We start from the raw sequence: 17397 nt of genomic DNA on the forward strand, positions 1-17397 counted from the left end.
CTCCCTCCCTCCCTCCCTCCCTCTCCCCCTCCTCCTTCTTTTTGGTTGGTTAACATCAGATGCTTTATTTATTTGTTTTAGTAAGAGTTAAAGCAGAAAATACTTCTTTACCACACTGACTCTTGTAGACTGGAATCTCCTGCTTTTATGATTGAAAACTCATCTACCTGCTTCCTTAAAGTTTCAGTTTGATTATTAACACCAGTGACTCCATTTTGGTTTGGTCTGTTCTGTTGGTGCCTAGTGAAGGAGCCCAGTGGAAAACAATGCCCTCCATTTTGTTCTCTGAGAGGTTGCTGTTGTGAATTTCCTGGAATGTCTGTGCGCCACTCTTTCCTCTTATCTTCTTTAGTTTCCTCCCCTGTTTCCTACTTATTTTCTTGCCTTTGTCTTATTCTTGTGTGTTGTCCTGCCGAACATTTCTAAATTGGTCTCTCTAAATCCCACGTGCCTGACTGATGAGCTGATTCTGATGACCCAAGATTACCTGAAACTCCAGCAAACGAGAGCACAAATGTTCTAGTGTTAGAGATGGGAACCCCCCAGAGGAGAACACTTGAATACATGCCACCCTGCACAGAAGGGTTGGAGCTAGGGAGGGATGAACATTTTCTTAGGGGAGTACATTCTCGCCTTTGTGGGACTTTCTGCCAGTCGTTACCAAAAGAGCAAGACTGGCCCTTCTTTCTTGTCTTGCTGTGTGATTCCTTGTGCACACAGCTATTTCTAGTTCTACTTCTCTGCCGCATTGTGATGCAGCCAAGCGGCCTTCGCAGGATACCAGCACCATGCTATTTGGATCTTCCAGCTACCAGAATTATGAGCTAAATAAACCTCTTTTCTTTATAAAACATTCAGCCTTAGGCATTTTGTTATTGCAACACAAAATAGACTGGGGTCTTGCTCTATCCTGCAGAGTGGCCCTGAACTCCTGAGCTCTAGCGATTCTCCTGCCTCAGCCTCCCAAGTACCTGTGCACCACTGCACCTGGCTAGACCTGTATGTGTTTTTGTGGATCCTACTGGAGCATATGTTTGCTTACCTTTTCCAGCTTCTAGAAACGGCTCACACTCCTTGACCAGTGGCCCTGTTCTCCATCTGAAAATGCAGCTGTGAAGCATCACTCTGACCCTTCTTCTGCCAGTTAATGTGTCTCTCTGATTTTAGGGACTCAAGTGATTAGATTGAATCCATCTGGAATATCCAGAATCCTCTCTCGTTCTCCAAGTCCTTAACCTTCATCATGTGTGCAAAACCCATTCTGCCATGGAAGGAAACATATCGACAGATTCTAGGGATTAGGATGTGGAAATCTCTTGGGAGCCCATTATTTGATCTGCTACAGATGATGACTTTTTTCTTTAACCCTCTTGCTTCAGTCTTCCTGGTGTTGGTGACCTGCAATCTCCGTGAGAGACGGGATTTACAACTGAAGGTACTTGTTCCTTGCCTCTCTTGAGAAAGAACGAGGGTAATTTTGTCTTCACAGACAGAATGATGGCCCCACATGGAAGGACATGAATAGTGAAGGAGGATCGCATTGCACACAAACCTTACAAAGCTCCCCAGCTCCCCTTAACTACCTTGTTCTTTCTTCTTCCCTGGTGGGTAGCCTACCCACACTGAGCTGCTTCTCTCCTTCTGGACTTGATACCAGGCCATGCTATGCCATGCCATGCCATGCCATGCCAGAGGGATTCTCTAGCCAGGGTATTTTTAAGGTGTAAGTTACATAGCTGGGGAGTGTGGGGGTAGTTCCTTTCCCAAGGCATAAATCTTGATTATTGAGAAGAGAGAGATGGGAGAAAGCTGAGAAGATATAGTTCCTTTCCTCTCTTGCATTTATTGGTTTCTTCTTGTGGCCTCTCTGGAAAAGACTGTGCCAAGCAAGCAACCCTGCTGAGCTAGCTGTGGGTGGATGGATGGATGGGATCAGACACCAGTGTGGAAACACATCACACCTTTGCCTTTCTCTTGAACTCCTCTCTCTCTCTTTTGTTCCTCCTCCTCCTCACCTTCATAGGTTTTCACAGCTCTGTTTTCTAACCAGGCTAAGAAAGTAGGGCCCAGGAAAATAATTTTTTAATACAATAAAGGCAAGGCCCATAGCATCTTGTCTCTAGATGCTTGTGAAGAGGGTGATGAGGTTGTAGACACCACTAAAGAGGAAAGTCCTAAAGACAGCCACTGACTTAACCATTCCGTTGGACTCTAGAATAGGATATGAAAAAGGGAAATTGGCTCAGACATACACAGCAGTGACACTGAGAAAGATAGGACAGTAGGAATTCAGAACTTGGAGTGTGTGTGTGTGTGTGTGTGTGTGTGTGTGAATTCTAGGAAGACATCTCTCCTATAAGTTACAACCCTGTTTTCTTTCATCTATCCAGCCATTTATCTACCCAGCGACACATCCCTCTTTCCATCCATCCTTCCCTCCCTCCCTAGGACCCAGTGGAGACACAGACAATGGTCCTTGTTTCCACGGAGCTCACTGTTTATCAGGGAAGACAGAAAAGACTCATCTACAGGAGAAATGCAGGATTCAAGTGGAGAATTTGGTTTAGGAGTTTCTGGTGCCAAGAAACAGATTGTCTTCTATTACTGTAAGGATATTAATGGAAATAAGGAAGGCAGGAATCTCAAAAGGCTGCCAGGCCTCCTGGGAATCCAGGTAAGAATCTACAGCTATGCTTCCCTTGGCCTATCCAATCTGAATCCTGCTGGGTTTCCAAATGACTGCAAAGTAGGCAGGAGCCAGAATCAGCATAGCAATGCCAGCTCTTATTTCATGGATAAGCTACTCTAACAACAAGTCTGCACCTCAAAAAGGGGGTTTAGACGAGTTAGACACGTCTTTTGCTGTTGTTGTTGTTGTTTTCTAGTCCTCAGATAAGGATTGGTTTGAGAGATTAGGCAGTTTTACTCCATGGAGCTGAGTAAGGACCCAGGTTCCTTCACCATTGTGGCTCCGCCCTTCCTCCCGCAGGTGCTGCTGTCTTCTGGATAGCACAGAAACAGCCGCAGAGCCCAAAGAAGGGGGAAAAGAGAGGAATTCAGTAGGCAAGCTGCAGGCAGGACTGCTTCACTTCTGCTCATATTTTATAGGCCAGAACCCAGTCATGTGACCACTCCTCACACTAAGGAGGAAGAGAGCTGTGGTTTCTAGCTAGCTGGCTAAGACTCCTGGGGTGGGAGGGACTATTCATGGAACAAAGAAAGGTAGACTAGATAGTGGGTATGGCTGCCAGACTTATCAAACAATATCACAGTGTTGTAGGAGATAGATGAGGCAAGGCACCGAAGAGAGCAGGAAACAGTTTTATTTGGCTGCAGCCAGGCTCAGAGGGCACAGCTTTTGTTGTAATCAATCAATCCCCCGAACCCCGAGTTCAGGTAGTTTCAGAGTTTTATACCCAGCATGTAAGGGGAAGGGCTCAGAAGTTCACAGTCTGCAGAAATTCACATAAAAGCAGCTTTTTCTTTCACTGTTCTGGGCACATTAACCCTTCAAGAACAACACCTGAGAAGGGGAGAGCTTCTTCTCCCCTTTCTTTCCTCCCTTGACAACTGTTACCATGGAGCCCAGTTGGTAACTTATCTTAGAAATGTAGACATCTCTGTGAAGCCCAGCTCAAGGGCAGAGTCCTTGTTAAAGGATTTGTCTTCTTAATATCACATTTTGCATTTGTAAACACACTTCTACAAACTACTATACTGGATAAATGTTTGTGAAAAACTAGTAAAGGGGTGTTCAGCACCTGGAGTGCTGATTTCTTCCAGGCCAATGGCCAGATGAAATAGAGCAACAGGAAAATACAAAGTTTACCTGCATTGAACTCTTTTGTAGAGACTCTTTTGCTGAATAGTCCTAAAACCAATTATGGTGAGGATTTCTGGAGAAGCTTAGTTAAGATTTTCTGTGGAGGAGGGGGTGCCACTACAACAGGACATCCAGCTACCTTTGAATTTCAGATAAACTAAAGTCATTTTTTTTTAGCATATGTAAACACACTTCTACAAACTACTACTACATGTGTTTACAAATGCCATTTGGACATATTTGTTGTAAAATTATCCCTTATTTATTTGAAATTCAAAGTTAACTGGGTATCTTGGAATAATTTTTCAGATTCATGATGTTCATGGCAGTGTCTGCATGCTACTGAATTTCCATAATTTTACTCTGATATTTTCCTTTTCTAAATTAAAAAAAAAATTTGGTGCATTATGATTATCCATTGTAGAGGGCTTTATTGTTACATATTCATACAGGCACATAATACAATTGGTTCATTTTTATTCCTCGGTACCTTGCCTCTCCCTCCATCCCTTTCTAAATGTTAGTGTCCAACTTTTCCCTTGCTTCCATAAAATATCTCTTGTATCCTTTCATTAACTTCCTCCTTGCCCACCCCCACCCCCTTTTTCATCTTATGCTATCTACCAGACATTTCTATTACTTGCAAGGAAAAGTTTGCAAATACAACATTACATAAGCCAAGTTTCACCTTGAAAGAGGCATAAATGACAGCAAGTCTTTGGAGAATATTTGTCACATCTTCTGAGGCATCTTTAAAAGCCATCACTTGTCAGCAACAGGATGGAATGGGCTACCATGATTTGTATTTTATTGTGAGGTGGTTTTTAAAGATGCTACCCAGGGTCTGTGCAACAAATAAATAAGAAAACTATAGATTTATTCTGATAACTATCACCTCAATATTAAAAAGGGAGAAATTCACTATTGGGCTGGTCAAGAAAATCTGACCAATGCAAATTTTATTTTCTTCTTCTTCTCCCCAAAAGGATCAAGGAGAGAAGAACAAACAAACAAACAAACAAAAGCAATGGGCAACAAGAGAGAGGAAAAACAGACCAGGCATTCTACAAATGGAATAATCATATTGAGATGTAGAAGCATTAAGAACGAGAAAACACTAAAGAAATATCTCGAAAGTGTTCTGATAGCCAAGAAGCAGTCATCATTGAATGAAATCAGCCTCAGCAGAGAGGTTTAAAAAAAATTAATAGGAGAGGTTTTGATAAAGATTTAGAGACATACTCTTGATACCTGAGAAGTGTGGTCTGTGCAAAGAGAAAATAAGAGTGGTTGTGGATCTTTATCTCTGGGGAGTTGAAAGAAAAGGGCAAATTGTTCTTTTTCATCTGGGATGGACCAAGTGGGCTCATCAGATCCCTCTGAGTCCTATGAATCATCCTTGAGGTGTCTTAAGGTTTTGCACCCCTAATCATTCTCACTGCTCTTTTAATATGTGTTACATCGAGCTCAGGCTTCTTCCTCCTGTGCCACCCTCCAGCTCCCTGGAGATGAGGGCCGCTGGAAACCATGATAAGTCAGACTTGGAAGCACAGACCACAAGCTTCTGGATGCCTCACGCCCTTCGAAGAAATTATTAAAGAATCACAACATGCTCAAAAGCGTGGCAAACCTAACAATCTGTCACCCCAAACGTGCTAATCATGTGGCACAGTAGCAATCAAATTCATGGCTACCTCTTGTGAAATACAAACGTGACACTTCAGTGGTTGCCAGGTGGTGCTTAAATAAACTGGGACACTTCACCTTGAGAGCTTTTGGAAAGGGCTGGGAAGCCAAAATAGAGACAAACAATTCCAAAAGCTGTAGATTGTGCATACAAATAATCTATCCTCATGTCCCAAGATGCCATGCCAAATGCTGTTGAGCCCTTGGATTGTGGCTAGTGTGACTGAGGAACTGAAGTTGTAATTTTAAGGTTTATTTTAAATTTTTTATCAAGGTGTGAAATTCACATAACAGTTTAAAATGAACATTTTTTGTGGCATCTAGTACCTTCACAATGTTATGCAACCACTACTTTTACTTAGTTCCAAAACATGTTGATTAACCCAAAGAAAACCCCATATCCATTAGCATTCACTTTCAGTCTCCTCTCCCCCAGCCCCTGACAACCATCAATCTATGTTCCATCTCTAGGGTTTACCTTTTCCAATATTTCTTAAAGATGGAATCATAAAATATGTAACTTTTTAAAAAATATTTAATTTTAGTTGTAGGTGGACACAATATCTTTATTTCATTTTTATGAAATAAAATTTCATAAAATTTTATCTTATGAATTTAAATAAAATTCATTTTTATGTGGTGCTGAGGTTTGAACCCAGTGCCTCACGTGTGCAAGGCGTGCACTCTACCAGTGAGCCACAACCTGAGCCCCAATATGTGACATTTTGCATCTTCCTTCTTTTACTTAACAGAATGCACTTAATATAATGTGCTTAATTATATTATTTACTTAACATAATTCAATTAGTATCTATTTTAAATTTAAAAACTGATTCTCAGGTTATTGGGAAACCTAAGTATGTTTGGAATACATGAGTATATGAACCTATTTTTTTTCATGTGTAAGTTTCATGAACTCTTAATACAGAGGAATTATTTTAAACTCAAATTTAATGTCAGTTGAGATAAGCTTATAGTTTATTTAATGTCAATTGAGATAAGATATAAGTGTGATTTTATTTTCTTAGTGATTCTGACTCTGTAAGAGTATCAGTAGCTGTCAGAAGAGGAGAAAAACTCATCAAATTCCTGCAATTTGACCCATAACCAGTTTCTGTCCCAGGCTAACATCAAAGAAAATGTCCATAAAAGTGGCACACATACTATTCCTAACCAATTTTTCCACTTAAGAGCAAAAAACATACAAGTTCACAGTAGATGCTAAAAAAAAAAAAATCCCTTAAATTGGTGTCCAATTTGAGTCCTACCTTTTGACTAGAATATCACTGTTGATTTTTATTTTTGAATGCATACTTTTTAATGCATCTTTGTGTGTGTGTGTGTGTGTATGATGCTGGGGATTGAACCCAGGGCCTTGTGCATGTGAGGCAAGCACTCTACCAACTGAGTTATATCCCCAGCCCTGATTTTAGTTTTTTTAAATGGTGCTATGGATCAAACAAGGGCCTCTGGCATGTTAGGCAAGTGTTTACCATTGAGCCACACCCCCAACTCCCACTATAATTGTCAGTTTACACTTAAATTTCAAAGACTTAGTACAAAAAGGGAATGTAAACGATCTCATTGAGGGCTGGGGATATGGCTCAGTGGTAGAGCACTTGCTTAGCATGCATGAGGGCTGGATCCCAGCACCACACGCAAAAAATAGAAATAAAAAAAAATCATTGAACATTTGTATACTGACACACATATTGAAATGATTGAAATGAGAATATTTTAGCTGTATTTGGTTTAATAAAATGTATTATTAAAATTAATATAAAATAACAGTTAAATCAATAATTTAATTTTAAATTAATTAAATTAAAAATTAAAACTAACCTTTTCTTTTTTCACTTTTGTTACTGTGGCTAATAGAAAAATTAAAATTAGGAATGTGGCTCACATTATATTTCTGTGAACAGTGCTGTTCTGGTCAAAAGATCTAATTCAAACTGGACACTAATTTATTTTTTAAAACCCAGGGATTAGGGCCTGGGGATGTGGCTCAAGCGGTACCGCGCTTGCCTGGCATACGCGGGGTGCTGGGTTCGATCCTCAGCAGCACATAAAAATAAAATAAAGATGTTGTGTCCACCAAAAACTGAAAAATAAACATTAAAAAAAATTCTCTCTCTCTCTCTTAAAAAAAAAAAAAAAAACAGGGATTAAACCCATGGGCACTTAACCACTGAGCTACATCCCCAGTCCTATTTATTTATTTAGAGACAGGTTCATTCTAAGTTACTTCGGGCCTCATTAAGTTGCTGAGGCTGGCCTCTAACTTGTGTTCCTCCTGTCTCAGATTTTCGAGCCACTGGGATCACAGGCATGCACCACTGTGCCTGGCTAGACGCTAATTTTTAAAAAAACTTTTTTGAAATAAAAAACTTTTTTGAGGGCTGGGGCTGTAGCTCAGTGGCAGAGCACTTGCCTAGCATGTGTGAAGCCCTTGGTTCGATCCTCAGCACCTCATAAAAATAAACAAACAAAATAAAGGCATGCTGTCCATTTGCAACTACAAAAAAAATTCAAAAAACAACTTTTTTGAGCCCCTACTGTGTATATTTTTTTGCTACTATGTGGAAAAGTTGGTTAGGAATAGTGTGTGTGCCACTTTTATTGACCTTTCCTTTGACTTTACCTTGGGACAGAAATTGGTTATAGGTCAAGTTGCATGAATTTGATGAGTTTTTCTCCTCTCCTGACAGCTACCAATGTTCATGCCAAATCAGAATCACTAGGAAAAGTCTTATGATACAATCATTGAAAAAAAATATATTTTTTTTGTGCTAGGGATTGAACCCAGGGCCTTATGTATACAGAGCACATGCTTTACTGCTGAGCTACACCCCAGCCCCTACTGAAGTGTTTTAAATGAGGAGAAAATGAAGGGTAAGTACTGGCTTCCCCGATTTTAAACTTATAATTTAGTAATATCAGTTACCATCAGTTTTGCATGAATCAAAAGTTTCTGCATTTCTGCCATTCAGACAAAAAGATAAACCATTCCTTATATCCATTCATTCACTGACAACGTATTGAATAGTTACAGTGTACTATGGTAGATGCTTGGATTTTAAGTGCAATAAACCAAAGTCCCTGTCTCAAGGAGCTTAGTTCCAGTGAGAGCAGACAGAAAAGAGACGAATAAGAGAAACACAGATTCTGATAATTTCTGGGGAAAAAAATGGCAATTTGACAAAAGAGTGACTTTATCAAATGATGGAGAGCAGGGGGCTCTATTTTAGATAAGGTAGCTGAGCAGTCTCTCTAAGAAGATGACATTTTAGTTGACATTTGAAAAATAAGAAGGTGTCAGTCATATAGAAAGAGCCATGGGAAGAGCACTCCAAGCATAAAGCACAGGAGAGGCATTTTTTTTTTTTTTTTTGTGCTGGGGATTGAACCCAGGGGCACTTAGCCACTGAGACATATCTCTACCCCTTCTTTTGTATTTTATTTAGAGATAGGATCTGGCCGAGTTGCTTAGGGGCTTGCTGAGTTGCTGAGACTGCCCTGAATTTGTGATCCTCCTGCCTCAGCCTTCCCCATCGCTGAGATTACAGGTGTGCGCTACCATGCCCAGCACCAACCGCTTTTCCTAATTATTGCCAAAAGCAAAACCTAAGAACTGATTCTTTTTGGTAAATGTCATTTAACATTCAACAGTGTTTTAGCTAATAATCCCATACCCAAAACACCTTTTACACTTTGCATGGCTCCTGTTTGCATTAGGGACCCAGAGACCTCCCAGGAGATAACTCATCAGAAGGGAAGACAAGTTCAATGAGATGAGTTTGACTCAAAACAAGGCTTACTTGGCTAGAGCTTAGGTGGGTGATATTTGAGGACAGTACAGTACCTGTCACTCAACTAATTGTCAGGACCAGTCCTTATGAATTTCCCATGCCTGAGATTTTTGTGGTCCTGGTTGTAAGTAAAAGCTAAAGGGATTTTTAGGGATTATTTTAATGAAAAAAGAGCTATTTATTGAAAACCTATTTTTTGGTCCCAGGCAACCTTATCTTAACATCTTGTCAATATGGCAGAAAAGTGTGAGTAGGGGACAGGCCTCTGTGCTGAACATCACCATTGAACATCACATAACATTAATACCTTGGGTCAGTTGGTACCCAAATAGAAAGCCCCAGAACCTGGTAGGAGAGGTGGTACTCAGTGGCTCAAGTTCAGCTATTCCTTGGATAAAGTGGAAGTTAATATAAACAGCAGAAATAGGAGCAGGCCTGGTTGATGTAGGGGGAAAGGAAACCTCTACAAACGTAGTAGCTGACTAGATTGGTTTATGGGTGTGTGTGACCTTCTCCTTCCCATTTCCAGAAATTCTGAGCAGGGACCAGGGATTGAAGTCTGCAAGAGCCTGGAGTCCTACAGTAAATAGCAAAGAGAACATAGTGAGCTCACTTGGGGTTGGGCTCACCAAGAATCCTTGCTGAGATAGGATTCAAGGGTAAGAAGTTTACATGGGAGGTGATCTGAGGAAATAACTGTATGGGGAGAGGGAAAGAGAAACACCGAAAGGAAGACAGCCAAGAAAGGGTGAAGGTCACCACTGTAGGTGACTGGTGTTCGGTCCCACTGGGGCGCTCTGGAAGAGTATAGAACATGCCCAAGTGTTATGGCACCGGAAGGGAGAGAGCCCTAGGGTATTGTTATAGTTTGGATCTGGAATTCTTCCAAAAGCCCATGTTTTCAAGTCTTGGTCACCAGACTATGACACTCTTGGGAGATGGCAGAATCTTTAGGAGGTGAGGCCTAGTGGGAGAAAGTTAGGTCATGGGACCCCCTTCCTGTTTTTTTCTTTGCTCCCCAGCTGCCACTAGGTGAACAGGCCTCCTCTACCATGTGTTCCCACCACCATGTACTGTGCCTTTACTAGCCCAAAGCAACAGGGCCAAGTAACCATGGACTGAAACTATGAGCCAAAGAAAACCCTTTTTCTCCTTCAAGTTGTTTATTTCAGGTAGTTTGTCATAGTAGCAGGAAGATGACTAACATGATTATTTACCACCAACTCCCATTCATCACTGGGAGGAGGCTGTTTCTAGGATCATGAACTCTTAGGGACTTCTGGAACATCTGGTTCTGCTGGCTGAACAGATGTGCTTCCACAGCTAGGACAAAGTCCCCATTCAGAGAGTTGGTATATAGAGATGAGTGTTGAAGGGCTCTGCAGGGTCCCAGCAGCCCCAAGTGGTTACACCAGGCTAAGAACATGGAGGAATTCATCATACCATCCCTGCATTAGTGTAATCTCTAGCCCCATTTCAGTCCTCAACCTTGGTTTGTTTTCTGCCTTCTTTCCTGCTTATAATTTATACTATGTTTTAAGGATACATAAGTAGTTTTAAATCTTTTCTGGGATACTGGAGGCTATAAATAAATACTAATGAGGTCTGGCATTTTCTTTCAGTTTTGATAATTTTTTTCCTAGTCTTTCATCTTCTTGAAACAGAACCAGTGCCTAGCATTGTGTTGAGCACATCGAAGTCATTTGATTATTTTTTTGCAGAACCACACATAGCGCATGCACACACACAACTGTGTATAAACTGACTCTATGACCAGATGCAGATACAGAAGCATAATTTTCTCTGCCACCTTCTGTCTTGACCCAGAGCCTAAAATAGTGTCTGTCACATAGTAGCTGATCAGTAAGTATGTGTTAAATGAAATATGTGTTAATGAGACTTAATAGGACCCACATATGAGAAAGCCTTGTACCGACCACCAGTTGGAAATTCTCCAACACTCTAGAATTGTGTGTTTCATAAGGTCAAGGTTGCCCTTGAAATTACTATCATGTGGATGGGCTTATTTTCATGAGCCCAAGCTGGGAGGTGGGAACTAAAGATAGTCCTAGAGATAGAGTTTTAAAGCATATCCCAGCAGGCTATGTGCATCTAAGAACACCCAATGGCAATTCAAATGCTGTCTGTTTATGAGCCTAATCTTTGCTTGTGGGTGTCCTGGCAAACTGTTCTTAATAACACCCCTATTGAGAAAAGAATTACCAGCAATGTTGGAAACTAGGCTCCCTGGGAATCTCATATGCCAGAAATTGAGATCCGCTTTACATCTCATGAATCAGAAAGAAATTGTTGTTTAAGTGGTAGGTCACAGGCATGTAGGTGTCTGGGGTTTTGTGCTATAATATTTTCCCCTTAAGAGGCAAACAATCATTTTATTTAATAAAAACACTAGCTAGAAACTAAAAATTATTTTAGTCTTTGATAGACAAATTCTTGGGATTCAATAGATCAGCATAACCCATAAGTAGATGTTTTCAGGAAGCTCTGAGTCCACGTAAATGTTAACAGAGGATGAGAGAGATGGTCTGACACTTCTATTAGGTGTTTTTAAGGAGGTATGGTTCACATAATATGAAATTTATCTTTTTAAAGTGTACAATCCACATGTTATACCACCATCACTACTATCTAATTCCAGAACATTTCCATTACCTCCTCAGAAACCCTGCACCCATTAGCAATCGCTCCCCATTCCTCCCTCCTCCTATCTCCTGGCAACCACTAATCTATTTTTTCAATATTTTTTAATTGTAGATGGACACACAATATCTTTATTTATTTTTATGTGGTGCTGAGGATCAAACCCAGTGCCTCCACATACAAATCAAGCACTCTACCACTGAACTATAGCTCCAGCCCCACTAATCTATTTTTTTAATCTATATCCTGGATATTTCTTTATTTTTAATTTTTTTTCTTATTGTTGATAGATCTTTATTTCATTTATTTATACATGGGGCTGAGAATCGAATCCAGTGCCCCACACATGCCAGGCAAGTGCGCCATACTGCCCAATGTGCAATTACTATTAAATGCAATTACTATTAAAATCCCAATCATATTCATCATAGAATTAGAAAAAGCAATCATGAAACTTATTTGAGAGACCAAGAATAGCCAAAGCAATCCTTAGCAAGAAGAGTAAAGAGAGAGGCATCACAGTACCAGATCTTAAACTATACTACAGAGCCGTAATAACAAAAACTGCATGGTATTGGCACCAAAACAGATACGTAGACCAATGGTACAGAATAAAGACACAGAGACAAACCCACATAGATACAGATATCTCATACTAGACAAAGGTGCCAAAAACATTCACTGGAGCAAAGATAGCCTATTCAACAAGTGGTGCTGGAAAAATTGGAAATCTACATGTAACAAAAGGAAATTAAACCCCTTTATCTCACCATGTACAAAACTCAAGTCAATGTGGATCAAAGACTTAGGCATTAGAACAGAGACCCTGCATCTAATAGAAGAAAAAGTAGGCCCAGGGCTGGGGATGTGGCTCAAGCGGTAGCGCGCTCACCTGGCACGCGTGCATCCCCGGTTTGATCCTCAGCACCACGTACAAAGATGTTGTGTCCGCCGAAAACTAAAAAATAAATATTAAAAAATTTTCTCTCTCTCTCTCTCTCTCTTTCTCTAAAAAAAAAAAAAAAAAGTAGGCCCATATCTTCACTATGTCGGCCTACGATCTGATTTCCTTAATAACACTCCTAAAACGCAAGAAGTAAAATCAAGAATCAATAAGTGGGATGGATTCAAACTGAAAACTTCTTCTCAGCAAAGGAAACAATCAAAAACATGCAGAGAGAGCCTACAGAATGGGAGAAAATCTTTTACACTTTTTAATCTTTTTAAAGTGCATCTCAGAACATTAATCTCCAGGATATATAAACAATTTAAAAAACTTAACATCAAAAAAACAAATAACCCAATCAATAAATGGGGTAAGGAATTGAACAGACACTTCACAGAAGAAGAATCACAATTGATCAAAAAATATATTAAAAAATGTTCAACATCTCTAGCAATTAAAGAAATGCAAATCGGGGGGCTGGGGATATAGCTCAGTTGGTAGAGTGCTTGCCTCACATGCACCACTATCAAACAAACAAACAAAAAAGGAAAGAAGTGCAAATCAAAACTACTCTAAGATTTCATCTCACTCCAGTCAGAATGGCGATTATCAAGAATATAAGCAACAATAAGTGTTAGAGAGGATGTGGGGAAAAGGTCACTCACACACTGCTGGTGGGACTGAAGATTGGTGCAACCATTATGGAAAGCCAATACTTCCATTTTTATGGTTAAAGAATATCCTGTTGTATGGACATACCATATTTTGCTTATCACTCATCAAACTTGGGTTGTTCCTACTTTTCTCGTCTCTAGGGATAGTACTGCAAGAGACTCTGGCATACAAGCATCTGTTCAAGTCCCTGCTTTTAGTTTCTTTGTGGATAAACCTAGAAGTGGACTTGCTGAGTTAAATTGTAAGTCTATGTTTAACTCTTTGAGGAACGACTTGTTTTTCAAAATGGCGACACAATTTTGTGTTCAAATCAGCAATGTATGAGGGTTCCAATTTCTCCACATCCTTGTTAACATTTTTAGTCTGTGTGTGTGTATGTGTGCGTGTGTGTGTTTAAATGATAGCCAGTTTGGTGGGTGTGAGGCTGTATCTCATTGTGGGTTAACTGAAACTTGGAAAGAAGGAGTGAGAAGAGGAAAGAAGAGGGAGAGGGAGAGAATGGAGCTGGTGAGATGGCAAGAGCCCTATTGTAATTTGTTGTGACTTTTACCCATGGTCCCCTAAGTCACCAATAGTCTGGTCAAACCCATGAAATTCTTGTGGGAAATGATGAAAAGGTGAGTTTTGTGTGTAGATTGATAAGGTAAAACAGTATCAACTGGCACTGGAGAAACACCAAGTTTAGAGAAGATAACAAGTGAGAATTGACAGTCTTGGCCACTGTCACATGATCAATGTATGGAAAAGTAGGGGTAGAGGTGGCTTTATGGGCAACTAAATTCACCATAGACTTGTTCTGTGGACTGGCTTCATTTTCTCACATTCTGCCACCTTGGGAAGACCTTGGGTTTCAGTGTTGATTGGTTGTGCTTTGATCCATCCCAGGATTTCCAGGATCCATCTTTCTATCCTGGAGAAAGGTACATGACTGGTAGACCAGATGGTTGGAATGGAGAGATGACCAGTTCTCCCAAAGGACAGTGGTAGATCAGGGTAGATATGGCCATGGGAAAGAAAAACAGGGGCTGCTGTATACCAGGCAGCCACCCCAATTTGTGTCTGATGTGGTCAATGATTTAAAAAATGGTAGGGAGACTATCACCAACAGACCAAATCAGAAATCTTAAATTTTAATTAGAAGATAACAAAAGGGTCACAGAGTGTAGGGGACCAACTACCACGGCCTCCGATAAGTTCTGTCTTCTGGAATCCCATCTTTGTGTCATGCCTTTCCTATGAGTGTGTGCAGGACCTGTGATTTGCTTCTAATGAATAGAATAAAAAGTTCTGGGATGATGAGATGTCACCATTTGATTGTGTTGCCTAGGACTGTAATGTCTGTCTTGCTGGTAGTTTTTGTCTCTGGCTGGCTTTGATGAAGCAAGTTGCCATGTTAAGGAAACTCATGGAGAAAAGAACAGAGAGCATCCTCCAACCACCCACCAGCAAGGTCAACAGCCAGGAGGAAACTGGATCCCTTAGTCTAACAGATGCAAGGAAATGAATAACACCATACATGAACTTAGAACAGGATCCTTCCCAGGTGAATCTCGGAGAAGACTGCAGCCCTGGCCGACACCTTGATTTCTGCCCAGTTAAACTGTGTTCAGACTCTTGATCCATAGAGACTGTGAGATAATGAGTGTGTGTTGTATTAAGCCACTAAGTTTGTGACATTTTGTTACATGGCATAGCTAATGTATTAAGTTAACCTCCTTCCTAGTTGGGGAACCCTCACTCCAACATTCCTGATGGGTGAATGCCATGAGTCATTTGAATCCAGCCCAGGAAATAGAACAGAAATCTTGCCTTAAAGGTGAGATCAACTTATAGAAAGACTTTCATCTACTTCAGGGACTTTGAAGAAGTCCTGGATGGTCCCATTACACAATAAATTCCATTCTATCTCTACAGCAAATGGAGTCACCAGGAAGTTTCAGGGTAATTCTCTCAGGGGACATTTCTAGGTAGATTTGTGATTTGAGATTCATTATCTGTGCCATTACTGTAGATGACAGATAAAAATATCTGGTGCCTTTTTCTTCTACTGGACATGTTTACCAAAGTTGCTTAGGTACGTATCACAAAGTGATTTCAGTGTAAATTAAAGGTGACAGGTTTGGGGGTCCCTTAGGAGAACAGTCTGGTAGGAAGGCTGGCAGTGTCCTACCCCCTCCCCCTCACTTGGCCACTTTGCGGCACACTGTGGGAACCTCCCCTACCAGCTACTGCATAACTCTGCTGGAGGGCTTTCTCTGGAAACTGAAGCCCACTTTATCTACCCTTGTAACAACAATGGAAGTGTAAGGGAAGTAATGGCCCCAAGGGTGATCTGTAACCAATCACTTCTAAGACTTGATACAGAAATACAAATGGTCCCTGAATGAGGATGGTTTGACTTGAGATTTCTGGACTTTTGATTTATGATCTTTTCCTTGTATTTGATGTTGAGTATAGCCTTCTCCCATGAAGCTGGGTGGTGACACTCAGCTCAGCACCCCAGAAATCATGTGATCACGATGGGGAAACAACCAGCACTCCACATTGTATTATGCTGCTAAGCCATGCTGTTCGGTAGGTTAGTTTATTAAATGTATTTCTTTCTTTCTTTTTCTTTTTTTCATCCGCAGCCTTGCACACACTAGAGACGCACACTACCGTGGAGCTACATCCCCAATCCTTTAAAAATAATTTTTTTAATTTTTAAATTTTGAGACGGGCTGTCACTAAATTGCCCAGACTATCCTGGAACTGGTAATCCTCCTATTTGTCAGCCCACTGAGTGTCTGGGATTATAGGTGTGTGCCACCGCATCCAGCTTATATGCATTTTTTTAAATCTTTATTTTAATTTTTATGTGGTGCTGAGGGTCGAACCCAGTGCCTCACGCATGCCAGGCGAGCGCACTGCCACTTGAGCCACATCCCCAGCCCTTAAATGCATTTTTGATATTTTCAGTTTATAATAGGTTTATCCAGATGTAACCCTCATTGTATTTTGAGGCACATCTGTACCCCAATCCTTTGTCTCTTGTTGGGGTACCTATCTCTAAGGTGCATATTTTATTTAACTCCCTCAAATGGTCTCACCTTTAAGGCAAGATTTCCATTCCATCCCTCTGCCGGATTCTAGTGCCTCATGGCATTGACCCCTCAGGAATCCTCTAGGTAGGAAGCTAGTTAAATATATTAAGTATCCACTGCCATGTAACACAGTATCACAAACTTAATGGCTTAATACAACACACATCTCATGGTTTCACAGAGGGAATGATTTGGGGTTAGGGTCTCTGAAAGCAGACGTTTATATGTCTGTATGAGGGATCAAATGCTCATTAGGGATTAGTGCCTATGAGGGGAAGGCAAGGAAGCAGAATTGGGCACAGAGACAAATCCAGCTGCAATGAAGTCTTGATAAAAGTTTGGCCAACCCATGGGGGAGCTCTGGAGCAAGGACTGCCCACCAAAGTGTCCCCTATCAGGCAGAAATGGCCAGACTTCATGTTCTTGCCTTGCTCAGTCACCAGATGCAGGTTACCCTGGGAAGTGCACAGCCTTGGACTTGGCAGCTCTCTGTAGCTGAGGCTAGCCCTAAATGAACTGACAGCTGGAGGCCACTTGCTGACCACACTCCCCTGCAGCTGAACAGTAAGTCCTTCCTTTAGGAGGCCAGGGATGTGGGTGGCCCCTCTCTTGGACCACCACTGGGCTCACATTCCAGCTGTCTCTCTTCCCTTGTCTCACTTCCCTACTCTCTTATGTGTGCTTGCTTCACCTCCAAGTAAACTACTCAAA

Source organism: Marmota marmota, unplaced genomic scaffold (assembly GCF_001458135.2).
Source record: "Marmota marmota marmota unplaced genomic scaffold, marMar, whole genome shotgun sequence".
In the NCBI taxonomy this organism is placed as follows: Eukaryota; Metazoa; Chordata; class Mammalia; order Rodentia; family Sciuridae; genus Marmota; species Marmota marmota.